Source organism: Mustela nivalis (genome assembly GCF_964662115.1).
Source record: "Mustela nivalis genome assembly, chromosome: 3".
NCBI classification, from domain to species: Eukaryota; Metazoa; Chordata; class Mammalia; order Carnivora; family Mustelidae; genus Mustela; species Mustela nivalis.
This window is the reverse complement of record NC_139022.1, coordinates 115,270,816-115,286,413: the sequence shown is the minus strand read 5'-3', so window position 1 is coordinate 115,286,413 and position 15,598 is coordinate 115,270,816.

The following is a 15,598-nucleotide window of genomic DNA, read 5'->3' as shown; positions in this document are numbered from 1 at the left end:
TATCTTTAGGGTAAATACCCAGTACTGCAATTGCTGGGTCATAGGGCAGTTCTATTTTCAACATTTTGAGGAACCTCCATGCTGTTTTCCAGAGTGGCTGCACCAGCTTGCATTCCCACCAACAGTGTAGGAGGGTTCCCCTTTCTCCGCATCCTCGCCAGCATCTGTCATTTCCTGACTTGTTGATTTTAGCCATTCTGACTGGTGTGAGGTGATATCTCATTGTGGTTTTGATTTGTATTTCCCTGATGCCAAGTGATATGGAGCACTTTTTCATGTGTCTGTTGGCCATCTGGATATCTTCTTTGCAGAAATGTCTGTTCATGTTCTCTGCCCATTTCTGGATTGGATTATTTGTTCTTTGGGTGTTGAGTTTGCTAAGTTCTTTATAGATTCTGGACACTAGTCCTTTATCTGATATGTCGTTTGCAAATATCTTCTCCCATTCTGTCAGTTGTCTTTTGATTTTGTTAACTGTTTCCTTTGCTGTGCAAAAGCTTTTGATCTTGATGAAATCCCAATAGTTCATTTTTTCCCTTGCTTCCCTTGCCTTTGGCGATGTTCCTAGGAAGATGTTCCTGCGGTTGAGGTCGAAGAGGTGTCTGCCTGTGTTCTCCTCAAGGATTTTGATGGATTCCTTTCGCACATTGAGGTCCTTCATCCATTTTGAGTCTATTTTCGTGTGTGGTGTAAGGAAATGGTCCAATTTCATTTTTTTGCATGTGGCTGTCCAATTTTCCCAACACCATTTATTGAAGAGGCTGTCTTTTTTCCATTGGACGTTCTTTCCTGCTTTGTTGAAGATTAGTTGACCATAGAGTTGAGGGTCTATTTCTGGGCTCTCTATTCTGTTCCATTGATCTATGTGTCTGTTTTTGTGCCAGTACCATGCTGTCTTGATGATGACAGCTTTGTAATAGAGCTTGAAGTCCGGAATTGTGATGCCACCAACGTTGGCTTTCTTTTTCAATATCCCTTTGGCTATTCGAGGTCTTTTCTGGTTCCATATAAATTTTAGAATTATTTGTTCCATTTGTTTGAAAAAGATGGATGGTACTTTGATAGGAATTGCATTAAATGTGTAGATTGCTTTAGGTAGCATAGACATTTTCACAATATTTATCCTTCCAATCCAGGAGCATGGAACATTTTTCCATTTCTTTGTGTCTTCCTCAATTTCTTTCATGAATACTTTATAGTTATCTGGGTATAGATTCTGTGCCTCTTTGGTTAGGTTTATTCCTAGGTATCTTATGGTTTGGGGTGCAATTGTAAATGGGATTGACCCCTTAATTTCTCTTTCTTCTGTCTTGTTGTTGGTGTAGAGAAATGCAACTGATTTCTGTGCATTGATTTTATATCCTGATACTTTACTGAATTCCTGTGCAAGTTCTAGCAGTTTTGGGTTTTCCACATATAGTATCATATCATCTGGAAAGAGTGTTAATTTGACTTCTTCTTTGCTGATTTGGATGCCTTTAATTTCCTTTTGTTGTCTGATTGCTGAGGCTAGGACTTCTAGTACTATGTTGAATAGCAGTGGTGATAATGGACATCCCTGCCATGTTCCTGACCTTAGCGGAAAAGCTTTCAGTTTTTCTCCATTGAGAACGATATTTACAGTGGGTTTTTCATAGATGGCTTTGATGATATTGAGGTATGTGCCCTCTATCCCTACACGTTGAAGAGTTTTCATCAGGAAGGGATGCTGTACTTTGTCAAATGCTTTTTCAGCATCTATTGAGAGTATCATATGGTTCTTGCTCTTTCTTTTATTGATGTGTTGTATCACACTGACTGATTTGCAGATGTTGAACCAACCTTGCAGCCCTGGAATAAATCCCACTTGGTCGTGGTGAATAATCCTTTTAATGTACTGTTGAATCCTATTGGCTAGTATTTTGGTGAGAATTTTCGCATCTGTGCTCATCAAGGATATTGGTCTATAGCTCTCTTTTTTGAGGGGATCCTTGTCTGGTTTTGGGATCAAGGTGATGCTGGCCTCATAAAATGAGTTTGGAAGTTTTCCTTCCATTGCTATATTTTGGAACCGTTTCAGGAGAATAGGAATTAGTTCTTCTTTAAATGTTTGGTAGAATTCCCCCGGGAAGCCATCTGGCCCTGGGCTTTTATTTGTTTGGAAATTTTTAATGACTGTTTCAATCTCCTTACTGGTAATGGGTCTGTTCAGGCTTTCTACTTCTTCCTGGTTCAGTTGTGGTAGTTTATATGTTTCTAGGAATGCATTCATTTCTTCCAGATTGTCAAATTTGTTGGTGTAGAGTTGCTCATAGTATGTTCTTATAATAGTTTGTATTTCTTTGGTGTTAGTTGTGATCTCTCCTCTTTCATTCTGATTTTATTTATTTGGGTCCTTTCTCTTTTCTTTTTGATAAGTCTGGCCCGGGGTTTATCAATTTTATTAATTCTTTCAAAGAACCAGCTCCTAGTTTCGTTGATTTGTTCTATTGTTTTTTTGGTTTCTATTTCATTGATTTCTGCTCTGATCTTTATGATTTCTCTTCTCCTGCTGGGCTTAGGGTTTCTTTCTTGTTCTTTTTCCAGCTCCTTTAGGTGTAGGGTTAGGTTGTGTACCTGAGACCTTTCTTGTTTCTTGAGGAAGGCGTGTACCGCTATATATTTTCCTCTCAGGACTGCCTTTGTTGTGTCCCACAGATTTTGAACTGTTGTATTTTCATTATCATTTGTTTCCATGATTTTTTTCAATTCTTCTTTAATTTCCCAGTTGACCCATTCATTCTTTAAAGGATGCTGTTTAGTCTCCATGTATTTGGGTTCTTTCCAAACTTCCTCTTGTGGTTGAGTTCTAGCTTTAGAGCATTGTGGTCTGAAAATATGCAGGGAATGATCCCAATCTTTTGATACCGGTTGAGACCTGATTTAGGACCAAGGATGTGATCTATTCTGGAGAATGTTCCATGTGCGCTAGAGAAAAATGTGTATTCTGTTGCTTTGGGATGAAATGTTCTGAATATATCTGTGATGTCCATCTGGTCCAGTGTGTCGTTTAAGGCCTTTATTTCCTTGTTGATCTTTTGCTTGGATGATCTGTCCATTTCAGTGAGGGGAGTGTTAAAGTCCCCTACTATTATTGTATTATTGTTGATGTGCTTCTTTGATTTTGTTATTAATTGGTTTATATAGTTGGCTGCTCCCACGTTGGAGGCATAGGTGTTTAAAATTGTTAAATCTTCTTGTTGGACAGACCCTTTGAGTATGATATAGTGTCCTTCCTCATCTCTTATTATAGTCTTTGGCTTAAAATCTAATTGATCTGATATAAGGATTGCCACTCCTGCTTTCTTCTGATGTCCATTAGCATGGTAAATTGTTTTCCACCCCCTCACTTTAAATCTGGAGGTGTCTTCGGGCTTAAAATGAGTTTCTTGGAGGCAACATATAGGTGGGTTTTGTTTTTTTATCCATTCTGATACCCCGTGTCTTTTGATTGGGGCATTTAGCCCATTAACATTCAGGGTAACTATTGAGAGATATGAATTTAGTGCCATTGTATTGCCTGTAAGGTGACTGTTACTGTATATGGTCTCTGTTCCTTTCTGATCTACCACTTGTAGGCTCTCTCTTTGCTTAGAGGACCCCTTTCAATATTTCCTGTAGAGCTGGCTTGGTGTTTGCAAATTCTTTCAGTTTTTGTTTGTCCTGGAAGCTTTTAATCTCTCCTTCTATTTTCAATGATAGCCTAGCTGGATATAGTATTCTTGGCTGCATGTTTTTCTCGTTTAGTGCTCTAAAAATATCATGCCAGCTCTTTCTGGCCTGCCAGGTCTCTGTGGATAAGTCAGCTGCCAATCTAATATTTTTACCATTGTATGTTACAGACTTCTTTTCCCGGGCTGCTTTCAGGATTTTCTCTTTGTCACTGAGACTTGTAAATTTTACTATTAGGTGACGGGGTGTGGGTCTATTCTTACTGATTTTGAGGGGCGTTCTCTGAACCTCCTGAATTTTGATGCTCGTTCCCTTTGCCATATTGGGGAAATTCTCCCCAATAATTCTCTAGAGTATACCTTCTGCTCCCCTCTCTCTTTCTTCTTCTTCTGGAATCCCAATTATTCTAATGTTGTTTCATCTTATGGTGTCACTTATCTCTCGAATTCTCCCCTCGTGGTACAGTAGCTGTTTGTCCCTCTTGCTCAGCTTCTTTATTCTCTATCATTTGGTCTTCTATATCACTAATTCTTTCTTCTGCCTCATTTATTCTAGCAGTGAGAGCCTCCATTTTTGATTGCACCTCTTTAATAGCTTTTTTTTATTTCAACTTGGTTAGATTTTAGTTCTTTTATTTCTCCAGAAAGGGCTCTTATATCTCCCGAGAGGGTTTCTTTAATATCTTCCATGCCTTTTTTGAGCCCGGCTAGAACCTTGAGAATTGTCATTCTGAACTCTAGATCTGACATATTACCAATGTCTGTATTGATTAGGCCCCTAGCCTTCGGTACTGCCTCTTGTTCTTTTTTTCGTGGTGAATTTTTCCGCCTTGTCATTTTGTCCAGAGAAGAGTATATGAAGGAGCAAGTAAAATACTAAAAGGGTGGCAACAACCCCAGGATAATATGCTTTAACCAATCAGAAGAGATCCCAAATCGTGAGGGGGGGAGAAAGGGGATAAAAAGAGGTTCAAAAAGAAAGAAAGAAAAAAAAAAGAAAAGAATTTAAAAAAAGAAAACGAATAAAGAAAAATATAAAAAGGAAAAAATATATATATTAAACTAGTTAAAAAACGTTAAAAAAGAAAAGGGTAAAAGTTAAAAAAAAATTAGCAGAAGAAGAGAAAAAAATGAAAAAAAAAATTAAATTAACTGCAAGACTAAAAAAATCACAGGGGAATAAAAAAAGAAAATCACAGGGAGAAAGCCATGAATTCCGTGCTTTGCTTTCTCCTCCTCTGGAATTCTGCTGCTCTCCTTGGTATTGAAATACACTCCTTGGTAGGTGAACTTGGTCTTGACTGGATTTCTTGTTGATCTTCTGGGGGAGGGACCTGGTGTAGTGATTCTCAAGTGTCTTCGCCCCAGGCGGAATTGCACCGCTCTTACCAGGGGCCGGGCTGAGTAATCCGCTCGAGTTTGCTTTCAGGAGCTTTTGTTCCCTGAGTGCTTTCTGTAGAGTTCCGGAGGATGGGAATACAAATGGCGGCCTCCTGGTCTCCGGCCGGGAGGAGCCGAGAGCCTGGGGCCCCACTCCTCTGTGCACCCTCAGAGAACAGCGCCCAGTAACTCCCGTCTGCCTGACATCCAGCCACGCTCCAAGCTCACCTAGCCTGCGACCAGTTCAAGGTAACTCCGAGCTGCGAGCTTACTGTCGGCTCTGTCTCTGTAGCTAGCTTTCCCGTTCCAATACCTGCAAGCTCTGCGACACTCAGTCACCCCCGATCCTTCTGTGACCCTGCGGGACCTGAGGCCACGCTGACCCCGCGTGGGCTTCGCCCCGGTTTAGCCTCTGGAGTGATGTCCCTCAGCGGAACAGACTTTTAAAAGTCCTGATTTTGTGCTCCGTTGCTCCGCCGCTTGCTGGGAGCCAGCCCCTCCCCCCGGGGTCTATCTTCCCGTCGCTTTGGATTCACTTCTCCGCCAGTCCTACCTTTCAGAAAGTGGTTGTTTTTCTGTTTCTAGAATTGCTGTTCTTCTCTTCGATCTGCCGATGGATTTGCAGGTGTTTGCAATCTTTAGATGAGCTATCTAGCTGATCTCCTGCTAGCTGATGTAGTCTCAGCCTGCTACTTCTCCACCATCTTGACTCCTCCCCCTCTTTACTCCATATTTTTCATTTTAGTTTTAAGTACTGCTTTGGGCTTTGCTACTGGTCTAAGAATATATTTGTGGTCATTGAATATTCTGCTCCCAAATTTAAGAAACCAGAAACTAGGTTTACATTTTACTGTTTTTAGGATTAGAGCCAGAAGTGTTCTAACTAGTCTTCAAGCACGATACCACATACCTCGTAAAATATATTTTAATGTTCTGAGTCCTCCTGCTCCATGGACAACACTTGAGAACCACTGCAGTGAGACCATTCCTGCTTCATTCTTCATGTCCTAAGATATTTTAGAGACGGATATCACCCAGATAGCATAGGTCTTTCCTTTGTTCCTGACCTCACTCTCCCTCCCTCACAAGAAGAGCAACTAGCAACTCTTCCTGGACAAGATACCACTGAGAGAATCCTAGAACGGGGATGAGGCTGAAGCAGCCCTGCACCACAGAGACTGAGAGACGCTGTGTGAGAAGGAGAGACCCTGCCAGCTGCTTGCCTATGTTGTCTTCCCCGAGGCCGGCAGAGCACAGCACAGAGAGACCCCTGCCAAGCCTCTGGATACTTCACAGGGAAAGGAGATCCCAGGGTAGATATCCAGTGACCCCAGCATTATGGGTTGCTTCTTGGGATCCTCCACGCTAGTCGCAACTCCCAGAAATTGTGGGTGAAACTAAAGGACTTGGCCATCTTTGCCAATAGATTTCCTCCCCGCAGCACCCAAGCAGTGGTGCCGATCAGCAGTTTGCTCACCTGTGGAACCAAGCATGTGGCTCAGTCTGACCTGGCAACTCACCACAGGGCGGATCTGCCCCCTTTGGGTCCTCTAATTAGTACCCTGCCCAGCCCTGGATCCTGGTCTTCCCTCACCCAGGCAGGGGAGCTGATCCAGAGCCTAGCCCTCTGCCAAGGGTAACCAGAAAGGCCCACAGGAACCCCCAGAAGCTGCAGAGCCTGGCAATCCTTGTGCAGACAGTACGGCAGGCAGAGCTGACCATCCACAGAATGAAGCCAGTGCCAGGTAGTGGAGGGTTCCCCTGATTTGCCCCATCAGAGGAGCTAATTCATACTCTACTCACCATTAAATAAAACTCCCAACACCACCAAAACAGAAAGCCAGACTCAAACACCTGGAAAGCTACCTAGTCCATCAATTCTGGAGTGGAGAACCCGAAAGGCAGAGCTGATAGTTGGCAGAGCAAGGCTGGAAACCCTGCTGAGCTAGGAAACTGGAGAAATGGGTTGGCTTGAGAAAAAAAAAAGGCTTTTCCAGCCTTGGAGCTAGTCTTCCCCCTGTGCCAGGACAGGGAAACTAATCTGTAGCCTCCCTTATTGCTGAATAAAGGCCTCAGCCTGCCTTCTCAGAGAAGTCAGCCAGAGCCCATGGGAAGCTAGCCCCCATTCATAGAAAAAAACCAGTGGCCTTGTTTGGTCAGGAAATTCGGTGTACACTCTTGCCTGATTCAGGTCCCCAATCAATGTGCCATGTGTGTCCTGGGCCCTGGCCTGCTGTCCTGCCAGGGCATGGAAGCTACTCACAGTCCCACAAGCTGCTAAGTATAGTACCCAGTCCCAACTGTCTAGTATGCTGACCAGAGAGACCAGGCAACTTGCGGAGCCCATCCTACCACTTGACTTGGGCAAGGAATCAAGCCAGCAATTTAATCCAACTATTCTGAGACAGCCACACCCCACCTCCCTACCCTAGCTTCAGAGGTTGGGCAGATGCCTCCACCCAAAAAGACCCAGATAGCAAGTCCCACTACCACAAAGATGTTCTTAGCAGATATTTCCAGAAAGCCATATTGAGCTTCCTGGTGAGAAGTGTCTAGGCCTACTCAAACCTATGAAAAATGGAAAATCACTTATTTGAATGTGTAAATACCAACATAAGGAATCAAGATCATCAAAGATAAGATGACAGCACCAAAGAAAACCTGAAGCTCCAATAAATGACTTTAAAGAAATGGAGATCAATTACCGGATAAAAATGCTGAATTAGCCCCCCCCCCCATCTTGTTTTCCAGAAAAATCCTTTTAAAAATGTTTGGAAAAGGGGGGGGGGGATCGGAGTGAGAGAGGAACCATGAAAGACTATGGATTCCAGGAATCAAACTGAGGGTTTTAGAGGTGAGGGCATGTGGAGGGATGGGTGAGCTTGGTGATGGGTGTTAAGGAGGGCATGGATTGCATGGAGCACTGGGTGTTATATGCAAAAAATCCTGTAACACTACATTAAAAACTAATGATGTACTGTATGGCGACTAACATAATAAAAATAAATTTATAAAAATTGAAAAAAATTAAAACATGTTTAGTGAACTACAAGAGCACACAGACAACTTAATGAAATTTGAAAAATAATGCATGCACAAAATGAGAGATTCCACTAAGAAGGAAACCATCAACAAAAACCCAAACAATTCCTAGAGCTGAACAATATGACAAGTGAATTGAATTCAAAAAAGAGCTTCAAAAGCAGATTTGACCATGCAGAAGAAATAATCTGTGACTGAAAGAACATTAGAAGTTCTACAATCAGGGAAAATTTTTTAAATATATATCTCCTACTATTAATGGGACACCATCAAAAGAAATACTACCCACCATCATGGGAATTCTACAAGGAGAAGAGAAAGAGTAAGCAACGAAGTATGTTAAAACAAAAAATGGCTGAAAACGTCTCAAAAGCTGGGGAGAGAAAACAAAATCCAGATACATAAAAGCCAAAGGACTCAAAGTAGGCTGAGCCCAAATAGGGCTGCACAGAGACTTATTATCATTAAACTGTGAAAAGTCAGAGATAAATAATTTTGAAGCTAGCAAGAGAAAAGAGGAAAGTTACATGCAAGGGACCCCCCCCCCCCACCACCACTCACCCGAAAGACTATTCATCTCTCAAAAGAAATGTTCCAGGCAGGAAACAATGGGATGACATATTCAAAATATTTAAAGAAAAATCTGAACCAAGAATTCTATACCCTAGAAAGCTCTTCTTCAAAATGAGGAAGAGATGAAGACTGATCCTGAGTCAACAAAAGCTGAAGGAGTTCACCTACATCTGCCTTAGAACAAATGCTAATGGGAGTTCTTTGAGTGGAAACACAAAGAAGACAATTAACATCATAGAAACATAAGAAGATAGCATAAAACTCACTGGCACTGGCAAATATATAGTGACAGATTCTGTAATATGGAATGTTGGTACATAATACACTTACACTTCTAGTTTAAAAGTTTTAAAACATAATAAAAACAACCATATCTGCACTATTCTGTTACTAGATATAGAATATTTAAAAATATGCATACTGTAACATCAGTAACTTAAAACGGAGGTAAAAAACGTGTAAAGTTTAAGGATGCTGCTCAAGTTCATTTTTAGTTTAAAATACAATTTTCAAATATTTTATGTAAACTTCATGGTAACTTCAAAAGAAAACTCTATAGTAATTATGCAAAACAACATTACAAACAGTTCAAAGCATACCGATACCAAAAAATATCAAAACACAAAACAAGAGAGGATTTGAAACAATGGACAATGGATTTTCAAAACACCCAGAAAATAAATGACAAAATTACTTACCAATATCAAGTAATTACTTCAATAGTTATCAATAAGTATCAATAATTGCTTTAAATGTACATGGATTAAATTTTCTAAAACAATGGCTCAGAGTATGGGGAAAAAACTATCAAGATCCAATTATACATTGCATACAAGTAATAGACTCACTATAGCCTTAAAGAGACATAGACATAGATAAAGGGATGAGAAAAGTTATTTCATCCAAATGATAAATAAAACAAAGCAGGGAAGCTCTACATGTATCAGAGAAAATAGACTTTAAAGAAAGACTGTAATAATAAGAGACAACTGGCATAATATAATGATAAATGGATCAATCCCCTGAGAAAACATAACAGATGTAAATATTACTCACCACAATTAAGTGGGATATATCCCAGGCATTCAAGGGTGAGTCTGTATCCACAAATCAAATCAATGTGATACCTCACATTAACAAGAGAAAGGATAAAAATCTTATGATCCTCTTAATAGATGGAGAAAAAGCATTTGACAAGACATCCATTCACAATAAAAACTTTCAACAAAGTGAGTTAAGAGGGAACATACCTCAACATAATAAAGGCCATATATGACAAACCCATAGCTAACATCATACTTGATGATGAAAAACAGACTTCTTTTCCCCCCTAAAATCAAGAAAAAGACAAGAATGTCCACTCTCATTTTTATTCAATATAGTACTGGAAGTCCTAGCCACAACAATCAGACTAGGAAAAATAAGTAAGATGCATCCACATTGTTAAGGAAGAAGTAAAACCGTCCCTATTTGTGGATATTATAGTGCTACATAGAGAAAACTCTGAAGACCACACCAAGCAAAATAAAATAACCATTATAATTGACAAATGAATTCAGTGAAGTTGCAGGATACTCAATACACAGAAATCTGTTGTATTTCTACACACTATAATGGAGAAACAGAAAAAGAATTTAAGAAAACAATTCCATTTAAAATTGCATCAAATAAAATAAAATACCAAGGAGTAAATTTAGCCAAGGATGTAAGGACCTATACTCTGAAAACTATAAAACACTGATGAAATTAATTTAAGGTGACACAAATAGAAAGATATTCAATGCTCATGGAGTGTAAAAGATACAAACTTCCTGTTCTAAAATAAGTCACAAAGTAAAAATAATGCATAAGGAATATAGACAATATCATAATAATGCATGGTGACAATGCTTATCGTGGTGAGCACCAAGTAATTTATAAAATTGTCAGATCAGTATGTTGTACACCTGAAACTAATACCTCACACTATGTTAATTATACTTAAATAAAAGCCCCCAAAACCTTTAGTAGATACACAACAGATAAACTGAAAGGAATCGAAGCACATCACTGTAGAAAATCATCAAATCACAAAAGGAGGGCAGAAAAAGAATAGAAGAACAAAAGGTATTATAAAACTGGCAGAAAATCATTAACAAAATGGCATTAAATCCATACCTACGAATAATTAAAAGTTAATAGACTCAGTGGAGCTTGGGACTCTTGATCTTGGGGTTTTATGTTCAAGCCCCATGGTGGGTATAGAAATTACTTAAAAATACGAGGGTATTTTAAGAAAAAAAAGTAGGGGCACCTAGGTGGCTTAGTTGATTGAATGTCTGATTCTACTCCAGTCATGATCTCAGGGTTCTGGGATCAAGCCCTGTGTTGGGCTCTGCACTCAGCAGAGAGTCTACACCCCCTTCTTCTCCCTCTGTCCCTCTCCCTGCTTATGTTATCTCTCTCAAGTAAAAAATAAATAAATGCGCTAACTTGTCCAGTTAAAAGAGAGAGTGGCTGAGTGAATTTTTTTTAAAAAGGACAGAACTATACACTGCCTATAAGAGACTCTCTTCAGCTATAAGGATTCATACAGACTGAGAAGGAAGGGACAGAAAAAGACATTCTGTGCCAGTGGAAAGCAAAAGAAAGCAGAGAAAGCTATATTTATATAAGGGAAAGAGACTTCAATACAAAGACTATATTAAGAGACAAATAAGGTCATAATACAGTAATGAGCAAATAAGAGGATTAAACGCTTGTAAATATTTATGCACCCCAAATTAATTGGAGTAATTAAATAGATAGGCAAACATTAACAAACCAAAAGGGACAAATAAATAGTAATAAACAGTAGGGAACTTCAATACTTTACTCTCATCAATGGAAGATTATCCAGACTGAAAACCAATAAGGAAACACTGGATTTAAATGAAGTATTAGGTGAGATGAACTTAATGGGTATTCACAAAACATTCCATCTAAAAGCAGTAAAATACATACTTTTCTCAAGTGCACAGGAAACATTCTCCAGGATATATCACATATGAGGCAACAAAAAAGTCTTTTTTTTTTAAATATATTTTTTTATTCAACAGAGAGAGAGAGAGAGAGGTCACAAGTAGGCAGAGAGGCAGGCAGAGAGAGAGGGGGAAGCAGGTTCCCTGCTGAGCAGAGAGCCCGATGTGTCCTGGCTTGATCCCAGGACTCTGGGATCATGACCTGAGCTGAAGGCAGAGGCTTTAACCCACTGAGCCACCCAGGAACCCCCAAAAAAGTCTTAATACATTTAAGGAGACTGAAATCATAAAAAGTAGCTTTTCTGATTGTTAACAGTTTAAAACTTTTTAAAGATTTATTTTTTTGTTTGAGAGAAAGAGAACATGCACGTGGTAGGGAGGGACAGAGGAAGATGGAAAGGGAGAGAGTCCCAAGCAGACTACAGAGTGCAGAACCCCAAGCAGGGCTCAACCCCATGACCCTGAGATCACAACCCGAACCAGACCAGTCTGATGCCCAACGAACTGCACCACCCTGGTGCCCCTGATTGTAAGAGTTTAAAACTTCAGGTCAATTATAAGGAAACTTGATATTTCACAAATATGTAGAGATTAAACAACATGGTGCTACACATCCAATGGGTCAAAGAAGAAATGAAAAAAACAAAAAACAAAAAGTAACTTGAGACAAATGAAAATACATACCAAGATATCAAAACTCATGGGATGAAGCAGAAACAGTTCTAGGAGGTAAGGTCATAACAATAATGCCCCTATTAGAACAAGAAAGCTCTCAAGTAAACGAGGAACTCTACTTTATGCCTCCATCAAACTAGAAAAAAAAAGAATGATGAAGCCTGAAGCTAGTAGAAACAAGGTTACAACAAAGGCCCAATTAATTAAATAAGGACAAAAAAGACAATAGAGAAGCTCAATGAATCTAAGGGCTATTTTTTAAAAAAAAGTTGACAAGCTATATATAGATTCATCAAGAAAAAAGAGTCAAATAAAATCAGAAATGAAAGACGAGATGCTACAACTCAGTAGCAGGAAAATACAAAGGATCCTAAAATACTATTATGGACTGTATGACAACAAACTGAACAACACAGGAGAAACAGCTCCCCCCAAAACATGCAAGCTACTGGAGAATGAATCAGTAATAAGAAATACGAGCAGAGTAAGGAGATTGAGTCAGTGATCAGTAGCCTTCCAAGAATTCAAAGGGCATCAGAGGGCTTGATTGGTGAATTCCATCAAAGATTTAAGCAAAATTAATATTAATTCTTCTCAAACTCTTTCCAAAACCTGAAGAAGAGGGACTCCTTCCAAACCCTTTCTATGAGGCCAGCATTACCTTGATAATAAAAGCAGACAAGAATACCACAAGAAAATGAAGTTTCAGGCCACCCCTGATGAACATAGATGCAAAAATCTTCAACAAAATATAAGGATACTGGTGTGCCTACCTGGCTTAGTTGGAAGAGCATGAATTCTTGATCTCAGGATCCTGAGTTTGAGCCCCATGTGGGGTATAGAGATTACTATAAAAAGTAAAAACAGGAGAAAAACAACTATCATATGATCTCCCTGATATGAGGAAGTGGAGATGCAACATGGCGGGTTAAAGGGGTAGGAGAAGAATCAATGAAACAAGATGGGATTGGGAGGGAGACAAACCATAAGTGACTCTTAATCTCACAAAACAAACTTAGGGTTGCTGGGGGGAGGAGGGTTGGGAGAAGAAGGATGGGGTTATGGACATTGGGGAGGGAGGGTATGTGCTATGGTGAGTGCTGTGAAGTGTGTAAACCTGGCGATTCACAGACCTGTACCCCTGGGGATAAAAATATATGTTTATAAAAAATTAAAAAAAAAAAAGTAAAAACAAAAATTAAAAAAAAAAGAGAGAGAGAGAGAAAGAGGGGAGTGCCTGGGTGGCTAAATCAGTTACGTGTCTGACTCTTAATTTTAGCTCAGGTCACCATCTCAATCAGGGTTGAGAGACGTTGGGCTCCACGTTGGGCACAGAGGCTGCTTAGGATTCTCTCTCCTTCTGTTCTTCCTCCCACATCCCTCTCAAAATTTAAAAAATAAAACAAAATATAAGCATACTGAATTTAATAGTGCATTAAAAAGATCATACACCATGATTAAGTGGAATTCATTCCACCAATGCAAAGATAATTCACCATTCACAAATGAATATTATGTACCACAGTAAGAAAATGAAAGAAAATTATATGATCAGCTCAACAGATGCAGAAAAAGAGCCTGACAAAGTTCAATATACATGCATGATGAAAACACTCAACAAAGTGGGTATAGAGGGAATGTACCTCATCCTAATAAAGTCCATATCTGACAGATTCACAGTTGGCATCACATTAATGGTGAAAAGCTGACAGGTTTTCCTCTAAGAATAGGAAATGAGATACCCATTCTTACCAATTTTATTCAGGATGGTATTAGAATTCCAGGCCAGAGCAGTTAGACAAGAAATAAACTGCATCCAAATCAAAAAGAAAGAATGAGAACTGTCACTATTTGGGGATGACATGATAATCTATACAGAAAACCCTAAAACTTTTACCAAAACTTATCAGAACTAATTGACAAATTCAGAAGGTTGTACGATTCAAAATCAATACACAAAAGTCTGTTGCATCTCTATACAGTAATAATAAACTATCAGAAAGAGGAATTAAGAAAACAGTCCCATTTATAACTGCATCAAAAAGAATGAAATACCTGAGCAACAAATTTTACTACAGGGTTAAAAGACTTGTACATGCAAAACTGTAAGATATTGATGTGATAAATTAAAGAAAATATAAGTAATAGAAAAATATTTCATGCTCATGGACTGAATAATCAATAGTTAAAATATGCATAGTATACAAAGCAAACTACAGAATGAATGCAATCCCTATCCAAATTCCAATAGCATTCTTAAAAAGAGAATAGAAAATCCTAAAATTTCCTGGGTGGCTCAGTGGGTTAAAGCCTCTGCCTTTGGCTCAGGTCATGATCCCGGGGTCCTGGGATCGAGCCCCGCATTGGTCTCTCTGCTCAGCAAGGAGCCTGCTTGCTTCTCTCTCTCTGCCTGCCTCTCTGCCTACTTGTGATCTCCGTCTATCAAATAAATAAATAAAATCTTTTAAAAAAAAATCCTAAAATTTTTAATGGAATCACAGAAGACCCCTAAAAGTCAAAACAATCTTAAGAAAGAAGACAAAAGCTAAAGGTATCATGCTTTCTGATTTCAAGATGTATTATAGATCTAGTATCACAAAGGCATAAAAAAAACACACAGATCAACGTATTACAATAGAAAGCCCAGAAATAAACTCACACATAAATGATCATTTAGTTTAGGATAAAGGAGGCAAAAATATACAATGAAGAAATGATAGCTTCTTCAAAAAATAGTGTTGGGAAAACTGGACAGCCACATGGAAAAGAATAAAACTGAACTACTATATTTTACCATATGCAAAAACTAACTCAAAATGGACTAAAGATTTCAAGACCTGAAATAATAAAACTCCTAGAAAAAAACTGTCACTAAGCTGCTTAACTTCAGTCTTGCTAAATGCTTTTTTGCATTTGACACCAAAAGCAAGACAAAAAAAGCAAAAATAAACAAGTGAGAGTTTATCCAACTAAGAAGCTTCGCCACAGCAAAGGAAACCATCAACAAAATGAAAAAGCAACCTATCACACGGGAGAAAAACATTTGCAAATTACTGATATAATAAGGCGTTAATATGCAAAATACATAACTAATCCATATAACTCAAAACCAAAAGGACAAATAATCCCATTAAAATGGGGGCAGAGGGGGCACCTGGGTGGCTCAGTGGGTTAAAATGGGGGCAGAGGATCTAGATAGATATTTCTCCAAAGAACATACACAGATATTCAAAGAAACAT